Genomic DNA, 23,009 nt, shown 5'->3' with positions numbered 1-23,009 from the left:
ATTTGGCAAGAGGGGAAGGTCTCTTTTTTTCTGCACCTCTTGGTTCTTTGTTGTAGGCTTCTCTAGCACCCCACTTGGGATATATGGGAGACACAGGGAACTCACGACCACATTTTTCCTCAAGTCCTGAGGTCCCTAGCCAAGTAACCCTTTTCTTTCCACCAGAGTCTTTCCTATATTTGTTAACAAGGTTTTTTGTTGTAAGAGGGAGGACTAGCAAGGAATAGGGCTACTCCATCTTGACTGGAGCCAGAAGTCTGATAGTTGGATTTATTGAATAAACTTGATCTCTTTTGAGAGTAAAAGAGTGTGATGTCTGGATGTCTGAGCAGCAGGCACAAAACAGAACTTAAGGTCTCCACATCTATAGTCCTTGTTCTTGGCTAATCTTAAACAGGAATTACTTTGTCACTTTCACTCAAGTTCTACCTAATTTTTCAAGGGCCCAACACTACCAGATGGTGTTGATGGTCTTGTTTTGTTCTCTTGGAAACTAACCATGGGATTTCCATTCACACACTTGTCCTTTTCCTCCATGATTAAAGCACCCAAGATAGGCCAGGGGTTAGAACACTGGATGTAGGGAGGGAGGCTGTCACCAGCCTAAGCCTTTCCCATCATTGATAGGAGTTTGGGCATCAGTGTCGCCAAGATTCTTTGCCCTTGATGCTCACTTTTTGAAGCAAGGCATGGTTCTGGCCTCAGATCTCTTATCTTCCAGGGCTTGGAAATTTCTCAATTTTTTTAAGCCTTACCTCCCTATTCCCTACCCCCACCCTACCCCCTGTTAAACTATATTCCAGATCTTATTTTGTGCCTGGCTTATTTCACTCAGCATGATGTCTTCAAGGTTCATCCATGTTGTCACCATTATCAGAATGTCATTCCTTTTTTTGTCTGCATAATATTCCATTGGGTGTATTACCACATTTTTAATTAATTGAGGTTTAATTTGCTTAAGTAAAATTGACCCTTTTTTGGTGTATGATCTGAGTTTAACAAAGGCCAAAAGTCATGACACCACCACTACAATGAAGATATAAAAAATTACATCATCTCCAAAATTTCCCTTGTTCCTCAGTATCATTGCCAGGTGTATTAGAGTGAAGGATGTCTCATAAAATTAGTTCTGAAGTATTCCCTCCTCTTTTATTTCTCTGAAATGGTTGGAGATGTTGTCATTATGTTTCCCTTAAATGTTTCATAGATTTCAGCACAGAAATCATTTGGGCCTGGTTTTTCCCATATAAAATTTTTTATTTACAAATTTAATTTCTTCATTGGGCAGTTCAGATTATTGGTCTCTTCTGTGAGTTTTGGTAATTTGTGGATTTTAAGGAAATTTTCCTTTTTGTCTAAATGGTTTCATTTAGTTGCATGAAATTGTTCATAATATTCCTTTACTTTCCCTTTAATGACTTTAGGTCTAGTTCTGTTCCCTTCTTTCACCATCAATATTGTTATTGTGTTGCCTATCTTCTTAATGTGTCCAGCTAGATGTTTATTAATTTTATTCATTTTTCAAAGAACCAACTTTTTATTTTGATTTTTTTCTACTTTTATTTCAATGATTTCTACAGTTATCTGTATTATTTCCTTTCTTTTACTTCTTTAGATTAAATTTGCTTTGCTTTTCTAGTTTCTTAATGGAAGCCCCAAGCATACCCACCCTCTCCACACCACCCCTCCAGGTCTCTGCTTTGGGGTTTTCTGGTCAGCTGGGGCCTCTGCACTGGAACGAGATGCCCAGGAACCAGGGGAGGGTACATCCAGGCTCCGGCTTGTGTCCAGCTTCAGCCCCAGCATCCATGGGCGTCCTCACCAGCCCAGGGGCAGCACAAGTCCAGCTACACCTGAAAAGGTCAGTAGCCTCTAGGGCAGAGGCTGTTCACAACTCCTGCCTGCTCAGGGCAAGGAGGGTCTGGGTGGGTCCTGCCTCCTGCATCTGCCTGAAGAAGTGAGCCTTTCTTTTTTTTAATGTTAGCATTTAGAGCTATAAAATTATCTTTCTGCACTGCCTTTGATGTAACCCAGAAATTTTGGTACATTGTGTTTTCATTTTTATTGTCTGAAGATACTTCCTAATTTCACCTGTGATTTCTTTTTTGACCCATTGTTTGTTTGTTTATTCCCATGTATTTGTGAGTTTTCCATTTCTACCTCAGTGATTGATTTCTAACTTCATTTCATTGTAGTTGGAGAAGGTACATTGTATGATTCCTATATTTTTGAATTTATTGACAGTTGATTTTCAGTCAAACATATGGACTGTCCTAGAGGATCACCCACATGCACTAGAGTATATATATATATATATATATATATATATATATATATATCTTTTAGGGTTAGTTGGTTTATAGTATCTTTTCAGTCTTTTATTTCCTTTTTGCTCTTTTGTCTCAATGTTCTATCCCTTTTGAAAATGGTGTATTGAGATTTCCTCCCTTTAATATGTAGTTATTTCTCTCTTCAGATCTCTTGATATTTGTGTCATGTATTTTGGGGCTCTGCCCTTAATGCATATATATGTATAATTAAGTCTTCTTGTTGAATTAATGCCTTTATATATAGTAAGATTCTTTCTCATAACAGTTTTAATCTGATAATAAAATAGCTAGTCCCTCTCTTTTGTTTCATGTTTATGTTATATTTTCTTCCATCCTTTCACCTTCAACCTACTTGTGTCTTTCAATTTAAGGGGATTGTCTTGTAAACAGCATTTAGGTAGTTCATGCTTTTTCATCCATTCTGCCAATCTCTGCCTTTCAACTGGCAAGTTTAATCCATTAACACTGAAAGTAACTACTGACAGTGCAGAACTTTAAACTGCCTTTTTGCTATTTGCTGTTTGTATGTCATATATTTTTCTTCTTAACCTTTCCTTAAGGTCTTCTTTCATATATATTTGATTTTTGGTTTTGCATCGTTTGGAGTCCCTTCTCATTTCTTTCTGATTCTTTATAAATCAGTGTGCTAAATTTAATATCATAAATCTATAACAATAATGTTTGATATGACATGAACTACACTTTAATAGCCTACACATAAACTGTTCCTATATTCTCTCCCCCAACCTTTTTGTTTTACTTTTTACAAATTACGTCTTTACATATTGTATGTCCAAAACAAAAAATTTACCATTGCTTTTTACACATTTGAATTATAGGACCTGTAAAAAGTAAGAAGTGGAGTTATATTACAAAAAGGACTATTCAGTAGTATCAGCATTTTTAGTTACCCACATGGTTAGAGGTTTTTATTTCATGTGTGTTGTTTGGACCCATTGTTTACTATCCTTTCTTTTCAGTCTAAAGAACTCCCTTTAGCACTGTTTGTAGGGCAGGTCTTAAGGTGATCAGTGCCCTTAGCTTTTTTTTCTTTTTGATCAGGGAATGTCTTAATCTGTCCCTCATGTTTTTTTTCTTTTTACAGAAGCCATTTTATTGAGTTATTTTCACATATTATACAGTCATACAAGGTGAATAATCAGTAGCTTTTAGTATAATCATGGAGCTGTGCATTCATCACCACCATCATTGTTGGGTCATATGGTAATTCTGTATTTAGCTTCCTGAGTAACTGCCAAATTGTCTTCCATGGAGGCTGCCGCATTTTACGTTCCCACCGAGTTTTCATATTCCTCCACATCTTCTCCAACACTTGTAATTTCTTGTTTTTTAATCATAACCATTCTAATGGTTGTGAAATGTTATCTCACTGAGGTTTTGATTTGCATTTCCCTAATAGCTGTTGATGTTAAGCATCTTTTCATGTGTTTTTTTAGCCATTTTTATTTCCTCTTTGGAGAAATATCTATTGGAGTCTATTGCCCATTTTTAAATTGGGTTGTTGGTCTTTTTATTGTTGGGTTGTGAGATTTCTTTACATATTCTGGATATTAAAACCTTATTGGATATGTGGTTTCTGAATATTTTCTCCCATTGATTAGGTTGTCTCTTCAGCTTTGATGCACAAGAGTTTAATTTTGAGGAGTTCCAATTTATATATTTTGTCTTTTGTTCCTTGTGCTTTGGGTGTTTACCAGCTTTGTCAGTGACTTAAGTGTTTGTTCTTTTAGTGGAAATATTTTGGCCAATAATAGTTTGTATGAGCTCAGGAAATATCCTGTGGAGAGTGTGTGTGGAGAGAGAGAGAGAGAGAGAGAGAGAGAGAGAGAGAATCAGAATTGTCTGTTAACAACCATTTATCCACTTTGGATGGTCAACTCCCTGAAGGCTAAGGAACCAGGTTTCTAGCATGAAGCCTAGCACTGCGCCTGGCACAGACATCTGTCAAGTGAGTGAAGAGATGCGTATTTTCATCATTCAGTTGTCCACTATACAGAGTGACTCATGCCACTGTTGCTCCACCCTTTGATTGCTTGTTTGATCTTATCTAAAAGGGTGTTTATGGGAGATTATCCAAAATGTTGGGGTGCAATTGTCCACAAACTGTGTATTAAAATTAAGAAATACCTAGATAGGTGAGTTAGCAACGAGCTGAAGGAAATTGCTCACTCTTTGGGTATCTGTGTATCTCTATATTGAGGATATCAGACACTTTTTTGAAGTTTGGAGGTAGAAGCAGTGACATGCTCCTTTTGGGCCACTCTCTGGCTCTGTTCTTAGCCTTGGCCTTGGCTTTTTGTAGGCCTAGTGGCAACAGGGGGATCTGTTCTACACTTAGCTCAGGCCTCTTAACTTTCTGAAAGGCTGTCCTGGCCTTCCGCCTGCGAACCTTTCTCTTTCCCAGACCACTCTCTGGGCAGGTCTCTACCCAAGCCCCACCTGAGGAACCCATCCAGGAAGATTCTGGTGTTAGTTGGCTGGCATGTGGAGCAAAATGGATGTGGGGACATTAGGATGTTACGGAGGGACGGGTGTGGTTCAAAGGGGCTAGGTTTCCTGCAGTCATGGTGGGCTGTTACCGGCAGTTAAGAACTCAGTTCAGGTGGAGATTGTGGCTAGAAGCTAATGAACAGCAACTACAGATTATGAGATGCTTCTGCAAAGCAGATAGATCAGACAGCAAGTAAGGGTGCCAAGGTTGTAGCTGCATGTTTTAGAAGCATGATAACCTGCCCACACTCTTGTCTTCAGTCTGGACTTTTCCCATGGTCCACTCTTTGCTGTTATTGTCTCCCCCAAACTAATGAAGTAACCCTTGAAAAGGCAGCTACAATTGAGAAATGAGCATGCACTTTGACAGGGCCTAGTTTTGGGATGGTCTGCAACTTGGAGGGAACCCAAAGCCTCCAGATCAACAGGTTGCTCACTTCTTCTTCCTTCTCATGCTCTGTCTTTACTGATCTTCACCCTCCACCTGGACCACCCTCTTCCATCCTCTTCCTCTCTCCAAACCCCACCCTTCTTCAATCCAGCCGTGTGTCTCAGGTGTACCACTGAAGCTGCAGCCTGTCCTGAAGCTCCTTTCCCACACCTGGGTGTGGGTGCTAAATTTCAGGAGTGTGGTCTGTTTCCTTTGTTGGTCATCTTTCTCACTTGTAATAAGATATAAATTTTCAAGATCAGTTTCCTACGTTTTGCCTGCCTCTGACTCCACATCATGCCAGACCTAGAATGGAGTATTTGGAGGACTCATGGGTGCTTTGCCTACTCCTTAGAGGAGACAGAGTATTTTAGGAGGCTTAGGAGTGGGCATTTCACCTACTCCTGTGACTAGATAAATTTAACAACTCTTAGAGATGGGCTGCACCATGACCTAGTCTCTACAGGTTGTAGTCTGCTTCATAACAGAGTTCAGAAGATCTCTGATTACCCTACAGATTCTTGGAGCCCATTATGTTGGGTATTCATTTACTGATAATAGTTTGTTCATGAATTCTACAACACTTAATGAGAGTTCCCTCAGTGTCAAGCTCTAGGCTGCTACCTGAGAGTAAAATAGTAATTGTTGCACATCCATGCTCTGCCCTGAGAGAGGGCCAGGTAAATGGAGGAAGCAGACAATTAAAGAAGGAAATGTAGCACCTGGGGGTGTGCCATGATGGGGCAGGCCCAGAGGAGGGTCATTCACCTGGCCTTGGGGGCAGGGAGATCACTGAGGAAGGGACCACTGAGTTGAGACCTTGTAGTCAGAAGTTGACAGCCACATGCTGATAGGAAGTGGGAAAAGCACATGCAAAGGCCCAGAGGCAAGAAGAAGCAGGACTCCTTAGAGAATAAGTGAAGTTCACTGTGCCTCCCAAGGAAAATGTGAGTGGAGGGAGTTCTGAAGTATGAAGCAGCAGATGTGAGCAGGGGCAATGACAGACTGCATTGTAGGACACGTGGAGGCTCAAGAAGGCTACTCAGTGTATGACTGTGGAATAGGAAAACAGATGAATATGGCCAAGCAGAAGTTATCCTTTTTCCCAGACTGGCATGATAGGGTGTCTCAGTTTCCTTCTTTAGCCACTCTAGAGTTCAGAATTGTTCTCCTCTTTCCTTTAGTTTCTAAGATAGCTTTTTAAAGGTCTTTTAGACAGTAACATTAAAATTTTGTAAATACATTCATTTTTAGTTACCTTTGTGTTCCTGTGCACAATTTATTTGATCAAGGTTACAGGCTTTCATAGATATCATGCATAAAAAGAAAAGTTCCTATTGCATTTTGACATTTTTATTATTCCTTTTTTCCTAACTTCTTTTTTAATGTTTGTATTATTTATCGACTTTCTCCAAACAGTTTCTCTTGAGGTACCTCCAAGTCCCTTACTATTTACTATATCTATAATAAAAGAAATGTAAGAACAGGATGCAGGTAGTTTATTGTCCTGCTGATTTGCTCATAGTAAGTGGTGGCCATTAGTAAGGAGTTCTAGTTGCCAATTCTGCATCTGAAGGACATTAGTCATCTGTCAGAGCAGTACTCTTGGATTTTCTCAGAACAGTGGGTGTGCATCCAAGATTAGAGCTGAAGAACTAAGGTTTGATTGTTTACAATCACATTGTTATGAGCAGGTGTCTAATTCCAAAACAGATCACCCATTTCAGGAACTACTAGAAAGTACAGTAGTCTCCACCCTTGGCAAGACACTGTATGGATTTTGGTTAATGTACCAGGGTTGTGCACAGGAACACAGGTGACTGTCACATAAGTTCACATAATTCCACAAACTGCATTGTTCTAAGAATATTCAGACTTTTGAAATAAAAAATGCAAAATTTTCCTACATTCAATCCAGACTATTGGGATGTAACTTACACTTATGATAAAGTCATTCTTTACTCTTCGGTATGAATCCCAGCCCATTTATGTCATGGTCTCTTCATCCTTGCAAGGTCATCATCCTGATGTCTGATTACCTTTGGTCACATCAGACCTTTTGGGCAGGAAGGAGGAGTCACTCTTTTTAAATGAAAGGTCCTAAGTATTATTTTACCCTCAGCTTTGTCTCTCTGTCATTTCCGGTTCTTCTCATTTCGGGAAAGGCTCCAAAGATATTTATTCTGTTCCAAATAATGCCTTCTCCTAATATAGGAATCTACTTTAATCTCCAAGGCACATGAAGCCAAAAGTGGCTTACAAGATAGGATGGGCTGTAACTTTTCTCCAACCACCCAACCTCTGACCTTGTGCCACTATTCGGTCTTTCAACCCTTATTTCCTGGGCCATCTCATCTACCCTTCCATAAAGGATTTCCTCATTGTTAACTAAAAATCCTACCATCAGAACTTAAAGCTGCAGTCAAATAAGAAAATGAGGAAATCCCTCCAAAATATGACCATGAACTGGACAAAATTGACTAAAGCAACCAATTCAGCCCCCCGAGAAGAGATCAACAGTCTTTGTAGTATTTACACTTCTCAAAAGAGTGGAAGTCTGTGTCCTCTGATCTGGGGTTGCTTCTATTCCCTGCCCCACCCCAGTCTGGTCAATGTGGAGGTTCTTCCAGGGCAGGGCAGGTCATGGTAACAAGGAGCAACTCTCCCACAGTGGCAGAGGGTTCATTAAATGAGATGGTTTGTGCATCCATTCCTAGCAACATAAATTGATTGTCAGGAAGTGACAATCTCAGAGACAGGAAGTTGGGGAAGGCCAAAGACTCTACTAGCCTGGGGATGTGTTGTAGGGCAAGCACAGTGAAGGCTACCTGCAGGAGCAGTGGAGACCACAGAGGGCCCAAGTCAGCCACAGGCCCCTAGAGGATTCTGAGACTGTAGACATGCATGCAGGAGACCTGCAAGGGCCCAGCAGAAAGCAAAAGCCATCTCATTTTGTTCCCATCACAGCTGCTGTCTTCAGCTAGGGATATCCTGCTCCTCTGCCTTGCTCCCACCTCATCACCGTATTATTCCCCTGCCCTCTTTCCATAGAGATTCTGCAAATAAAATCCAAACTTATGTCCTCCTAAGGCCTCATATCCTAAATCTCCAATTGCATCCCCAACCTCTTCCTCAGTCTTTTCTGTTCCTTGAACTGACAAACTTTTTTCCCTCCTGGATATTTGCCCTTCTTATGACTGCCACCAGGAATGCTTTTTCCTTAGCACTTTACATGGCTGTCTCCTCATTCTTCGGCTCCCAGCTTGAAGGTCACTTCATCTCCTCACTTGAAAGATGATCTATGTAAAGTAAACATACCATCCTTTATTAGTGATTATAATACTCTTTTTAATTCTTTCAAATCCCTGAGTGAAACCATGGCTATGTTTTCTTGCTTTATGTTAGGCCTACTGGGGATAAAGTACCTTCAATGTGACCATGATTTACCATAATCCCAATTTTTCAGCATTCCTAAGTGTATAACATTCCAGATTTTGAAGCAAGTAAGAACAAATAAGGCAAGATTTATTGTCATGATCTTTCAGGGCTAGTGTTGGATAGGGCAAAGACATTCACATAAGGTTAAATTCAGATACTGATTTAATCTCCAAGTGAGACTATATATTCCTAAACTGTATGTGTGAAAAATTCATTTAAAAAGTGTAATATGCCCTTAAAATACACCATAATGTTATCCTGCTTTTGTCAGTTTTTACTTGTTTGTTGAATAAACAGGTCCATCTCCCTCCCCAGTGGTGTTCCACCACCAGCAAGGAGCAGGGAGCAAGTGTTACTTGAGGGGGAAGGGGCTTGTGAATCAGGAATTTCAGCTCTTGGCAATTCATGTCATGTTCTCTGCACTCTGGGAGAGACCCCACTGGGGTCTGAGTTCAGTCACTGCACAGACCTTCTGACACCAGGTTGGCAAGATTGGACAGAACCACAGGTTGGATGGAGTACAGGGAGGGGTGCAGGTCCCAGGAAGGAAAATCTGAGAAACAAGGGCTGACATAGCAGTAGGATGTTGGACCCAGAAGGAGCTCAGAGCTGGAAAGGAGACCTGTGCAGGGCAATATGGGCTGGGGGCTTCCAGGCTGCCTGCCTTGGCATTCCAGTGTATGGAGTGCTCTGTGGGAAGGGCTGTGTGTACCCAGGTTTCATTTCTTTTTCCTTTTATATATCTTATCCTGAAAAACAGAAGGTGCAAGGGCAGGCAGAGCAATCTAAAGAGACACCCACTGCTGCCGACAAGTGTAGGGCCACCAGGGCACCCATTATACCACATTATCTCCCACTGAAGTAATCACAGGGTTGTGATTCACATGTGGACATATCTCCCAAACATAAATGATTAGTGTTTACTCTCTCAATGTTGGTACTTTTGGGGAAAAATAGATACTCCACAGGGGCATAGAAAATTGCAGTGGGAGAGTCACAGTGCTTATTTTAGGATGGTCCTTTTCCTCAATTTCCAGGTCTGGAATTTGACAGGGTATTTGGCTCTTGGATGCCTTCACAGAACTGTCTCATGGTCAAGCTTCTTTCCCCCAAGTTAAATGCCCTCCATCCTGATTTTTGGGTCTCACATCCACATCCCTGACTGAGTGATGCTGGGTCTTTCAGAGTCAGGCACAGTGCAACTGTCCAATGCAGTCTGGATCCAGTCAATGTGAAGAAAGGGAACACTTTCCCTCTCCTGGGCTTTAGGTCCTTTGTTTCTAGCTTTTGCACACCCTGTCTCAGAGGTCTCCTGGATTTGAAGGAGTCATAGCAGATACCAAGTAGTGGATGTCTGTGCTGCCTCTGCATCTACCTCTCCCCACAGGGCCATAAGAACTCTGGGACTTAGGGACTTTCAGGAGAGCCTGCCCTGCTGCAGGCTTTGAAAATAACCTAGCCTAGACCCTCCACTGAATGAATTTCTAGACAAATTAAAAACAGTCTAAATCATTGGGGTATGTTTTGGAAAATAGACACTTGTGGGAGTACCGTTTGTAAAGAAGGAAAGTTTTTACCTGGATTTGAGGTCTTTCACATTAAACAATGATCAGTTGTTTTAGGGACCTCCTATTGGTGACAGATCACTGGACCAGGCATCCCTAGGCTTATCTGGGTGTTGTAACTGCCACTGACCTTACCTGGGCATGTTGTTCATCTGCTGTAAAGCTTGGATTTTTTCACTGTGAAATTGGGGGTTAACCATGCTTGAGTTTATTGTGGGCTTTTGTTTTGCATTAATCAGAATTGAAATAATATAAACTCCTTTAGAGGAAGGTCATCACCTTCAATGTAATTCCATTTCTTAGAAGAGTGCCTGGCACATGGGGACCCTCAAGGTATAGTGATTGAAGGAACAAAGCATTATAAAGGGAAACTCCAAAAAAGTTAATTAGATACAGCAGTCACATCTATTCCTGAATTGTAGTGGCTGTCTCTGGATTCTTAGATGCTGATCCCTTTGTGTATGGCCTGTTCAGTCCCTGGAACTCTGGGTATCTGTGTGACGCCTGAGACTTGGAGCTTGAACTCAGCAGATATGAATGTCAGTGTTGGCGCATACAGCAACTGTTAAAAAAGCTGAAGAGGAGTTCAGACTTCAATTAGAGACATGAATGAAGCAGATCTGGTTGGGACTGGGGCAGATCCGGCAGAAGGGTGAAGGATGATACTGACTGTGTTTTAAAACTTCAATTCCATGTGAGACCAAGGGAAGCGATGTTTAGTTGGTGCAGGATCTATATTTCCTAAAAGGTTTAACTCATACAGTTTGTTCAAATACCATGATTACATGGATCTTGGAGTAGGAAATGAGACCTAGTACATTTGTTTGGTTAGTGTGAAATAGTGACACATCCCAGAGTAATTTGGGCAGAGAATAAAAATATATATGCATGTCTCCCTGCTATGTGACTCCCAAGGGTGTAAATCTCCCCTGGCAATGCAGGATATGACTCCCGGGGATGAATCTGGACCCAGCATCATGGGATTGAGAACATCTTGACCAAAAGGGGGATGCAAAATGAAATGAAATAAAGCTTCAGTGACTAAGAGATATCAAATGGAGTCGAGAGGTCTCTCTGGTGGACATTCTTACACACTATATAGATAACACTTTTTAGGTTTTAATGTATTGGACTAGCTAGAAGTAAATGCCTGAAACTACCAAACTCCAACCCAGTAGCCTTGACTCTTGAAGACTACTTTATAACAATGTAGATAGATATAAAGGGTGACAGTGTGATTGTGAAAACCCTGTGGATCACACTCTCTTTATCCAGTGTATGGATGGATGAGTAGATAAATTGGGACAAAAACTAAATGAAAAATAGGGTGGAATGGGGGTTATGATTTGGGTGTTCTTTTTTATGTTTATTTTTTATTGTTATTCTGATTGTTTCTGGAATAAGGAAAATGTTCAAAAATAGATTGGGGTGATGAATACCAACTATAAGATAGTATTGTGAACAGTTGATTGTACAACATGGATGATTGCATGGTATGTGAATATATCTCAATAAAACTGAATTAAAAAAAATATATATGCAGGGCCCCCCTGAGGACCTGGGGAAACGTGGAGGTGTTGGGTTTCCTCACCTGATTTGTTGCTGATCTCACAAACATTGAGGACTGGCGGTTTCATGTGCCTAGCCCTCTATCTTGGGACTTGCCCTTAGGAGGCTCATTGCTGCAGAGGAGAGTCTAAGCCTGCTTATAATTGTGCCTAAGAGTCTCCCCGAGTGCCTCTTTGTTGCTCAGATATGGCTCTCTCTCTCTCTCTCTAGCTAACCCAACTTAGCGGGTGAACTCGCTGCCCTCCCCACTACATGGGATCTGACTCCCAGGGGTGTAAATCTCCCTGGCAATGCAGGACATGACTCCCAAGGATGAGTCTGGACCTAACATCATGGGATTGAGAACATCTTGACCAAAAGGGGGATGCAAAAGGAAGCAAGGTGGGGTTTCAGTGGCTGGGAGATTCCTGGTGGAGCTGAGAGGTCAACCCTTTTTAGGTTTTAATGCATTGGAATAGCTAGAAGTAAATACCTGAAACTATCAAACTGCAACCCAGTAGCCTTGAGTCTTGAAGACAATTGTATAGCAATGTAGCTTGCAAGGGGTGACAGTGTGATTACGAAGGCCTTGTGGATCACACTCCCTTTATCCAGTGTGTGGATGGATGAGTATAAAAATGGGGATAAACCTAAATGAAAAATAGGGTGGAGGGGGGATGATTTGGGTGTTCTTTTTTACTTTTATTTCTTATTCTTATTTTTACTTTCTGGTATAAGGAGAATGTACAAAAAATGGATTGGGGTGATGAATGCACAACTATTTGATGGTACTGCGAACAGTTGATTGTACACCACAGATGATTGGATGATTTGCGAATATATCTCAATAAAACTGAATTTAAAAAAAAAGGTTAATTAGAATAATGGTTACTAAAGATTCATTCTTTATACCTAAATAATAAAAATATAGTTTATTGGTATATTTAAGTAATTCACATAGCTGTGGTGGATCTTCACACAAATACTGTGTCTATGTGAAAAAAATTTTTAAGCCCTTTGATATATATTTTTTAAATTCACCATGTACTTACTAAAGGAGCACTTAAGGTAAAAGGAACAAGTTTACAATGTAAAAATAAATTGATATATTACCAAGCCTGAGGACTTCTGTCCCTTCTAGATGTAGTTGGATATGAGATCAGAAGACCACTCCGATTTAAGTTGGAGTATTTATAGACCCTTTGATTCAGGATCCATTCAATTAAATCACATTCTGTTTTTATGTTTGAGCCATGGGTTATGAACTGTAAGTGGTGAATCATGGGTGAGTTAACAATAAAGGAGGGTAGTTAACAGCATTATTAGAGATTCAAACTTAACCTTGAATGTTTGCAAAACTTTACTAAAAATTCCTACTATGACTTCGGTAAGAGCAGTGTAATATACCCTTTATTTATATAAAAACTAAAAATTAGAAGGATGATTACTATTACTTATATTTAACTTATTAGTATAGTTTTCTTTTTTCATTCTATAGTCATTATATCATATTATAAGCATATATTTGATCAAAACTGTATTTAGCCTTATTACATTACTTATGGACTTATTTATGATTGAAGTAACAGCTATAGCCCCATTCTGTTTTCTTTTTACACATAGATGATTACATATTATCTGTATCTTAGAATATCTATATCTTAGAAAGGCTTTCTGCATTTTTTCTTTGCTTGGGCCTGCTTAGCTTCTCCCTCAGTAGAATCTTCTAATATAGGATTTGAAGAATATGAATCATCTGCCAGTTATTATAGTAAGCCTTTCCACTTTCTATCATTTGGAAATTGTACTTGAGTATTTTGGGGCATAAGTTATGTTAAACATGCTTCTATATCAGAAGGAATAACTGGTTCTTCACTATCGAGTGGTATATGAGAGCAGCAAGACGACTCAGCTGTCTGATCCCTACATAGAGAGAAGGAGTCAGCGTCTTCATTATCAGATTCCTCAGTAGAGCTGTTATTCTGAGACACCGTTTCCTGCTGGCTCTTCTCTATTTTTTCTACATATTCTATCTAATCTTTAATTTGATCAATAGCTGGATCTCCTTATTCTCCAGTGCACATCCATAAGCATTAATCAACATTGCTTTCTGTAATTCTTATCCTTTCAGATATTGGTCATACTTATGGGTAGGATGTATTTGATCCAGGTCAGTAGCCCATTTATTTAAAATAGAGGCTGCTTTATGTTCTGATAGTGGAATTCTTATACCTGAATTAAAATCTAAAGGATATTTATGGTATTCTGTTAACTGGTTTATCTAAATCAGGTTGATCAAAAACAAATACCATATAATTGTTTTGTCCCCCTTCTTACAGGGGTGGTCCAAAACCAGTAATAAGAGTATTTACCAAAACATTGTTTAGGATTGCATTTATATTTAAACTTACCACCATCCCAAGTGGCATTTTTTACAGCAAAGAAACATCAAAGTTTCATGTGGGGTTATCACTGTCACATCCCCAAGCCCCAGAGATCATCATCCTAGAAGATCTCAGTGGAAAAGCAGTTGTTGCTGGGACATATGAGCTCAATATCAGGTGCCAATCATGCTTGTTTGCAAAGCTCTGTGCCTGGTTGAATGTCCCTCTGTCTCCTAGAGCTCCTAGAGCTCTTACTAGAAGGAATGGGGATGGCAAGGCAAAGTGTACATCATGACAATTTATTAGTTGTTTCTTTAATTCTGTCTTCCATTTTTACTGGAAGGAAGCACTCACATGTTGGACCGACATCATAAAACAGGTACTTTCTATCCAGGAATTCTTCTTCACAGATTTTCCATAGATATTTCAGACTAAGTCTGTAGTCTTAGTTACAGTAAAGGCACTATCAGAATGATGTATTAGGTTCCTGACAGTATGAGGAGGGTACAGAGTTAATAGAGCAGATTGAAGCTTCCACTTACATTCTTTATCAAGGCCTTGTAGTAAGGTTTTATGAAAATGCTATAAAATAGTATTTAATTATCCCTCTCCATGGTCACTTACTGTTCCTTCTTTTTCCAAGAATTTGGAAGCCATGTTAGAATCCTGAAAATTAATACTATGAGTATAATAATTATTGGGATGACTATGGGCTTAGCATATGTTAATATATCAATTATTCCACCAAAGATGCCTTTGGTAGCAGTACTCACAAAATTGGCTACTGTTTTAGCAGCAGAGGCTGCAGCAGGCCAGACATCCTCCCGTGCTTCTCCTAGTTGCCTGATCCATTCTGGAGCATCACCTTCATGTAAATCCCGTCTAAAGGTCAGTTTGTATATCTTCTATTTGTTCTTCAATGCTAGCCCATTTATCAGTGACCTTGACTTTAATCTTCTTCAGCTTAGCTAAGATTCCAATTAGGTGTGGTATCTCTGTTATATTTTTGGTATTTGTAAGTTGCCCAAAACAAGAGTTTGCTCTTCATGCAAAGGTTTCTTTAATACTTTTTCAAAGCATGTTTACTGTGTCATTGACAGTGACAATTCAGGATTGATATGGAGGTATACTACAGTCTGTAGTATCTGACATAACTGCATAACTGTCATTCTTTAAAAGAATGAGTTCTAAGTAAGGAGATGAAAACTTTTTCTGGTTACTAGACATTTACTTCCAGTTTTATTGCCACAAGCTTGATGGAGAATACTTTCTTCACAAATAAGATGATCTCTTTCTTCACATCTTCTAGGTTCTAGATAATACAATTCAGAACATTCTTGACAAATATGGGTATAAGGTTGATGCATAGCATTTTTCCTTTGCAATCTAAAGACTGCTGTTAGGAAAAAACCTTAGGATAAGTCCAATAACTATTAGTCCAAACAGGAACCAACAAAGTATTCAAGTAGAAGTGGCACACAAGGTATACAGAAAATATCTGTTCCTCACCTGTGCAGTGGGTTTTAAGATTTCTTCACTTTCCCATCCTGGATCCTCTACTTTCCTTATAAAGAATTACATATCTTTTGCCCTACTCCAAATCATCCAGTCCTGAAAGTGGAAGACTGGTGTATATTTTTCCATAATGAGCAGTTGGCTTCAAATTATCAATACTAACCTTTCATCTTTGGCCAAGAGTGTCCAGTATCTTGACAGTATGATCATCAAATACTATAAGAATTTTAGTAGGCTTTTTCCATTGTGGACATAGAGGTGTATACTTCTGTACGCTCTCCTGGATGAACTGGTCAATGAAAGGTTTCCAACTAGGAGTGCAGGAGGATGATGCAGCAGGTGTAAGCTCGTCTCTGAGTTCCTGAAGTAAAGATAATTGTTCTTCCCTAAACAAATCAGAATCAATATTTTCAAAAGGCAAATTGGAATCATCATTAAACATTAACTTATGAGATGTTTGATGAGTCTGTGAGGACAGTATATTATTGATGGTAAGCAGAACAAAAGAGATAAGTGGATATCACTTTCAAGGCCATCCATACAGCAGTGTAGTTAAGACTTATTTTATTTCATGATTTTTCCTTTCCACCTTTCTGCTACTTTGGGGGTGGTAAGGGGTACTAAACTCCAACTGTATACCTCTGTCCTTGGTCCATTGTCACAAGGTGGCAGAAGTAAACGCTGATCCTTGATCAGAATGCAGCACCTTAGGAATTGCAGTACCTGATAAAAACCTCAGAGCTTTAAGAGTTGCATTAGCATTTTGAGCCTGGGTTGGGGATAACCAACAATATCCCATTCAAGCATCAGCAACAAGAATATATTCATAACTATGAGATGATGATAAAGGACTGATATAATCCATGTAAAACTTTTCACAAGGTTTGTCAGGATAAATAATTGTTTTCAGAGGAGTAGGATATGAGAAGAACCACTAGTTACTTGGCATTTCTCACAATTGGCTATGACAGATCTGACTGTTTTACTCTTATTAGGCCACCAGTATTTACTATTTTAGTTTAATTAAAGTGGCTTCACGTCCTCTATGAATTGTCCCAAATGTATTGTGGGCCTTTTGGGCCAGTTTTCCTTTCTATTACCACAGGAATAATCCTTCTCCCTTCATCTTGTTCAATTATAACATTACCATTTTCCAAAAGATACATATATTTTACAGGATATCCCTTAGGGTTAGAACTCTCTTGAGTCTATAACTTGTTCCAGCTACTTGTCCAGGCATGGTAATTTTTAATCATTCCTACCATATGTTGGCTTCATGCAGCCAACTGGTCTGCTAAAAGGTTACCTTTAGTATGACTAGAAGTACCTTATTTCTTAAGCCCTGGCTTATGTACCATTTAGATACTGGGATTATTTTGCTTACAATTAGCAGTAACTTTCCATTTACTTAAATGTTGGAGAGGTGTTTTCTTATTATTAACAAACCCATTGGATATCCAGATATCCAATTCTTCATTAAAGCTTTTAACTAAATACATGCTGTGTGTAACTATTAAAATTGGCCCTTTGTCCATCATAGCTTCACTGACAGCAAATTCTAGGGCACTTATTTTAGCATATTGTGGAGTATGTTCCCCTAAGGGAGATCTCCATTATTTAATAATAGAAATATTAGGGTCAGATTTACCTTTCACTTTTCCTATGCCAGAAGAATGTGTCTTCTGAGGATTAGGATTTTTAATAGCTGACCCATCAGTATAATATACTACTGTATATGAAGTTAAACCATATTTTGGGAATATCTGTATCTTATCATCTAGCAGGGGCTCCATGAAGAAGTTTTAGAGCTGCAGCAGTGTGTGGACAAGTGGGGAACACCTGCACCTCCTGGGGCCTTGGCAAGGAAAGTTTCTCTAAGAGTGCACACACCTGCTTTGAAAAGTCACAGTCACACAGTGATCACTCCTCTGGCACAGAGGTTCCTTGGATCCTGCAGATGACCTCACTTCCCAGGAACACTGGCTCTCCTGGTGGTGCTGATCAGCTTGGACCCCATACTGACTGGCTGGCAATGGGTCTCAGCCACCCCAGCTCTGATGACTGTCTTTCCCTCTGCTACAAGGGAGAAGGGTTCTGCTGGGAAGCCACCACTCATGCTCACCCAAGTTCAGCAACTGTTGTGAGCAAAACTAGGTGCATGTCTCTCCTCTCCTCTCCTGCCACCTTCTTTACTGCTGCTGCAGCAACTTGAGGTAGAGGAAAGGTGTGCAAAAGTTGTCTCTGGGACCTGGGGCCAATCGTCCCCTCTCCTGGCTGGGAAAGTTCTTTGCCACTGCAGCCACTCACTGGACTTCCCCTGGCAGGCAGGAGGGCAGATGTTGTTCTCTGCTGCTGTCAGTTTCCATCCTGAAGATCAATTTGTATTCCTTTCCTACCTGCTGCCTACTCCCATGGGCCTTCATCAACTGATACGGTAAGAATATCTTGACGCCCTGGAGTCCTAGCTCCTGATAGCCCTGTTAACGCTTACAATCCTGCAACATTTAAATTTCAAAGTCACCTCCTCTGCTAACTCGCAGCCCCCACTGCCACATCATGGATGCCCCAAAGCAGGTGGTCAACTTCGGGCATGGACAGGCCAAGCTGCCACACTTGGTATTGTTAGAGATACAGAAGGAATTATTAGACTACAAAGAAGTTGGGATTAGTGTTCCTGAAATAAGCCACAGGTCATCAGATTTTGCTAAGATTATTAACACCACAGAGAATCTTGTGTGGGAATTGTTAGCCATTCCAGCCAACTACAAGGTGATTTTTGTGCAAGGAGGTGGGTGTGGCCAGTTCAGTGCTGTCCCCTTAAACCTGATAGGCCTGAAAGCAGGAAGGTGTGCAGACTAGGTGGTGATGGGAGCTTGGTCAGCTAAGGCTGCAGAGGAAGCCAAGAAGTTTGGGACTGTGAATGCAGTCTACCCCAAACTTGGGAGTTATGTGAAATTCCACATCCAAGCACCTGGAACCTAAAACCAGATGCCTCCTACATGTATTACTGTGCAAATGAGACTGTGCATGGAGTGGAGTTTGATTTTGTATCTGATGTCAAAGGAGCAGTGTTGGTTTGTGACATGTCTTCAAACTTCCTGTCCAAGCCAGTGGATGTTTCCAAGTTTGGTGTCATTTTTGCTGGTGATCAGAAGAATGTGGGCTCCATGGGGGTCATAGTGGTAATCCTCTGCAGTGACATGCTGAGCTTCACTCTCCGAGAGCCTCCGTCCTTCAGCATCTACATCATGGGCTTGGTCCTGGAGTGGATTAAGAACAATGGTGGTGCAGCAGCCGTGGAGAAGCTCAGCTTCATCAAATCAAAGATGATTTACGATATTATTGATCATTCTCAAGGATTCTGTGTATGTCTGATGGAGCCCCAGAATAGAAGCAAGATGAATGTTCAGTTCTGCATTGGCAACGCTAAAGGAGATGAGACTTTAAAAAAAAGATTTCTTGATAAAGCTCTTCAACTCAATATGATTTCCTTGAAAGGGCATAGGTCTGTAGGAGGCATCTGGGTCTCTCTGTTTAGTGCTGTCACAATTGATGATTTCCAGAAACTGACGGCCATCATGAAAACATTTTTGGGGATGCATCAATTGTGAACATATCCTAACCTTTGTATGTAGAGCAAAGTAACTTGGGAAGGGCTACATAAACTTAACCAACACGGTATTTTTCTTCAATGAACATGCTTATTATAGATTCTTTTTTTTTTCAAAGAACAACAGTAAAACATCAACAGCTTGGCAAAGCTGGTGGACTTAATGGCCACTTTAACTCTGACTTAAACTGGAAGCATTTAAAAAATCTTCCTGTTGCTTTTCTAATGAGTTCCAGCTTATTTTGTCTTTGCTGCTACTTCTAGCTAGATCTCTATGTGCAAATTGCCTGTGGACTTAATATGCAAATTTATGTTAGTCTGCAGAAACAAGCACACAGCATGGGGGAGGGGGGTGGGAGCTGTTAGATGCTGAGCCTAGATCCTTCCCAAGTGGCAGCAATGGGGTCTTCTGGGCTCATAGCCATTGATTAAGGTAAACACGATTTGGTGACTGTTTAGGAGTTCCAGGCAAAAGTGTTTTGTAGATCTTTCTCTATACTGTTATTATCATAAATGGGTAAAACTGACATATACTATATGTTTATATAGCAGGGTCTGTTTTTAATACCATGTACTTTATATCTCTTTGCATTTATATTTTTAATAATATGGTTCTTAGTGATCTATGTAGACTTCTACAATATCTTAGAATCCTTGACCTTGAGCGTTGTCACGTTACATTCACAACAGTTGTGCCTGTCCTTTATAAGCTGCTTCGCAGAACTGAGATTGAGAAATTCCCCACTTCACTCTTAACTCTCTTTTCAATAGCTAGAAGTTGGTTGGTTTGTTGTTTGTTTTCTAATTATGCCTTCAAACTAAAATTATCTGTTAAAGTCCCTTATCCTTTGTTCACTTGGCTGTTCTCTTTATTGTGGTTGACCAGAATGACAATTTGACTTTCAGAAGATTTTGCTGAAGAGTCTTTTTCCCTCTTGTTTACCCATTATCAGTATTTTATGTTGAATATGTGAAGAACGTTAAAGTACTAAAACATCTAAAAAAAATATTTCAAAGTCAAGCCATTTAGACTGTACCTAAGTCCATACGGATGAATTAACCAAGGTACAAAATATTAAATCAAAATTGTTCTTGTCTCCAGCCCCACTTGGGTGCCAATTGTGAAATCAAAATTATTCTTGTCTCCAGCCCCACTTGGGTACCAGTTGTCATGGGCTCCTCTTTTTACACCTCAAACCTGTTATCTCCATTAGAAAAGGACTGAGCCTTATCAAGTCATGATTCAGTTGGTTTGGACTTTATCAAGTAACCTCCCACTCAAATAAGAGTATAGGGACAGACAATAGTTTAAAAATAAAGAGCACTCAAGACAAGAATTTAAATTCAACATACAATTACTAAAGAAGCACCTAAGGAAAAAGGAACAAATTTATAATGTAAAAATAAATTGATGCATTACCAAGCCTTCTGTCCCTTCTAGATATAATTGGATATGAGATCAGAAGACCCTTCCAGTTTAAGTTACAGAGTATTTATAGAGCTTTTGATTTAGGATACATTCAATTAATTATATTTTATTTTTATGTTTGAACCCTGGGTGATGAACTATAGGTGGTGAATCATGGGTGAGCTAACAATAAAGGAGGGCCTCTCTTTAATTTTTCTATAGTTTACAAAAAGGATAGACACCACAGAATATAGATTGAACACCACCTTTGATTTTACTGCATCTAACCTGTGCAACATGTATGAAAATGTGTAATCTTGATGTATGATTTACAGAATTTCATGCCACTGCAAGTAACATTAATAAAAGTTATATGAAAAGAAGAGGGAAAATTTTGTTCCTCTATATGCAGAAGCATATGTGTAAATGGGTCTCTGGAGTGCAACTTGGGTTAATCTGATTGAAATTCTCCGATCACTACAGCATGTGGTTGAGTGTGCATATTTGTATTTTTCCCGGTTCCAGGCTTTGGGCATTTCCCCTTTCAGTGCAATTAATTTTGTGAATTTCTCCAGGTCATTGGATTCATGGGATTATTCTTTTCCCCAGCATTCCTAGAAACAACTTAAATACTGATATCAGATATCTTTAATTACACATACATAGGGATATTATTGGAAATGACTATGTTGAACCTTGGGTAGGCACTCTACTGTGTCTTGGGCATTTTTTTCTAACATCAGTCTCTAAAAGCCCAGTTACCATATCTGTATCTATTGAAACTCTATATCCGTGTGTGTAGGCAGAATAATATCTGCCCACATTGTTGAGAAATGAAGGGATGACTGTGTGCAGGCAGATATTCAATTACCTGTCATTTCCTTCCCAATAGCAGAGATTTCTCTGAATGTAATAGTATAGTGAAGTTTTAACTTAGCTCACAATAATTTAACATATGCTAGCTAACTCATTCTCCAGAGAGGCTATGAACTATAATGACTGTGGGAAACTCTTTAGTTAGAGTGCTCTACCTTAGACTAACACAGAGAAATAAAGTTATGTCTGTAATCAGTGTGAAAGAGCCTTCAATTGTAGTTCATATCAAGTGGCATAAGAAAATTCACACTGGAAAGAAACCCTTTAAATTTATTGAATATGGCTAATATTTTTCTTTCAGTGGAGAATAACCTTATAAATGTAATGAATGGATACAGAATTTAATTCACACAGGAGGGAAACCTATATATGTGATCACTGTGTGAAGGCCTTCAATCATCATTCATCCCTTAAAGTACATGAGTGAATTCACAGAGAAGATAAATGAAAACAACTGATAAATTCAAGTCTATGTAGAAAGCTTTCAATGTGTGTTCTAACCTTAGCAAACAAGAACATTCACACTGCAGAGAAACTATACCGTAATAAATGTCTAAGAGCCTTTAACTGGAGCAAAACATAATTAGAATCAGAAAATAACTTTGATAGCTACTAAAAATTCTAGAAAAAAAATAACTATTACATGATTAAAATTTGTATGTACATGACATACTTTTCAGCACTCAATATACCTAAGTAAATCTGAATGAATTGAGAGAAATACCAAAAAAGAATGAACTGATGATTCAGGCCCACACTATCTACTGGGGCTAGGCCCACACTACCTACTGGGGCTAGGGACATGGGACAGGCATGAATCTTCTGTGATGGGGATATTAAAGGATTGGAGATTAAAAATACTTAGAGTCTGTGATTAAGGTACATTCAAAGATCTGTAATTGTGGTGGAGTATGGTCAGATCAAACCTAATGCCTTTGTTGATGTTTCAGATCAAGAGGGAAGGGAAATGAATGGAAAGAAAGGACATAGAAGAACAGGAAGAGAAGATGAAGGGAAGTTGTGGAAATTGATTTTTGAGAATAGTACTGAAACAATTCAAGAGAGAAAGAAAGTCTTATTGACAAATGGTGCTGAAATAATGACACCCATATGAAAAACAATCCATGATCTCTTTCTCACACCAAATAAATATTGAGATTGATCTTATACCTAAATACAAAGGCTAAATTTATGTACTTTCTGGAGAACAGCTTCTTATACTTGGAGATGTATATATTTTTGGTTGGAGGAAATCTTAACCATAAAAAATGGTAATTCAGACAACATAAAAATTAAACCATATGCCCATTAAAATTTAAACACCACCAAAAATTAATAAGTGAGTTATAAATTGAAGAAAATATTCACATATCTAATTGACAAAGAAGTTGCAT

At 39.3% G+C, this 23,009-nt stretch overlaps 1 pseudogene; it reads left to right on the top strand.

The window, feature by feature from the left end:
* LOC119541373 overlaps nucleotides 1–22,524 on the top strand; it is a 37,297-nt pseudogene extending 14,773 nt beyond the window's left edge.
* Nucleotides 22,525–23,009: the final 485 nt, after the last annotated feature.

Source organism: Choloepus didactylus, chromosome 8, assembly GCF_015220235.1.
Source record: "Choloepus didactylus isolate mChoDid1 chromosome 8, mChoDid1.pri, whole genome shotgun sequence".
NCBI classification, from domain to species: Eukaryota; Metazoa; Chordata; class Mammalia; order Pilosa; family Megalonychidae; genus Choloepus; species Choloepus didactylus.
This window is presented reverse-complemented; position numbering and strand designations above follow the sequence as displayed.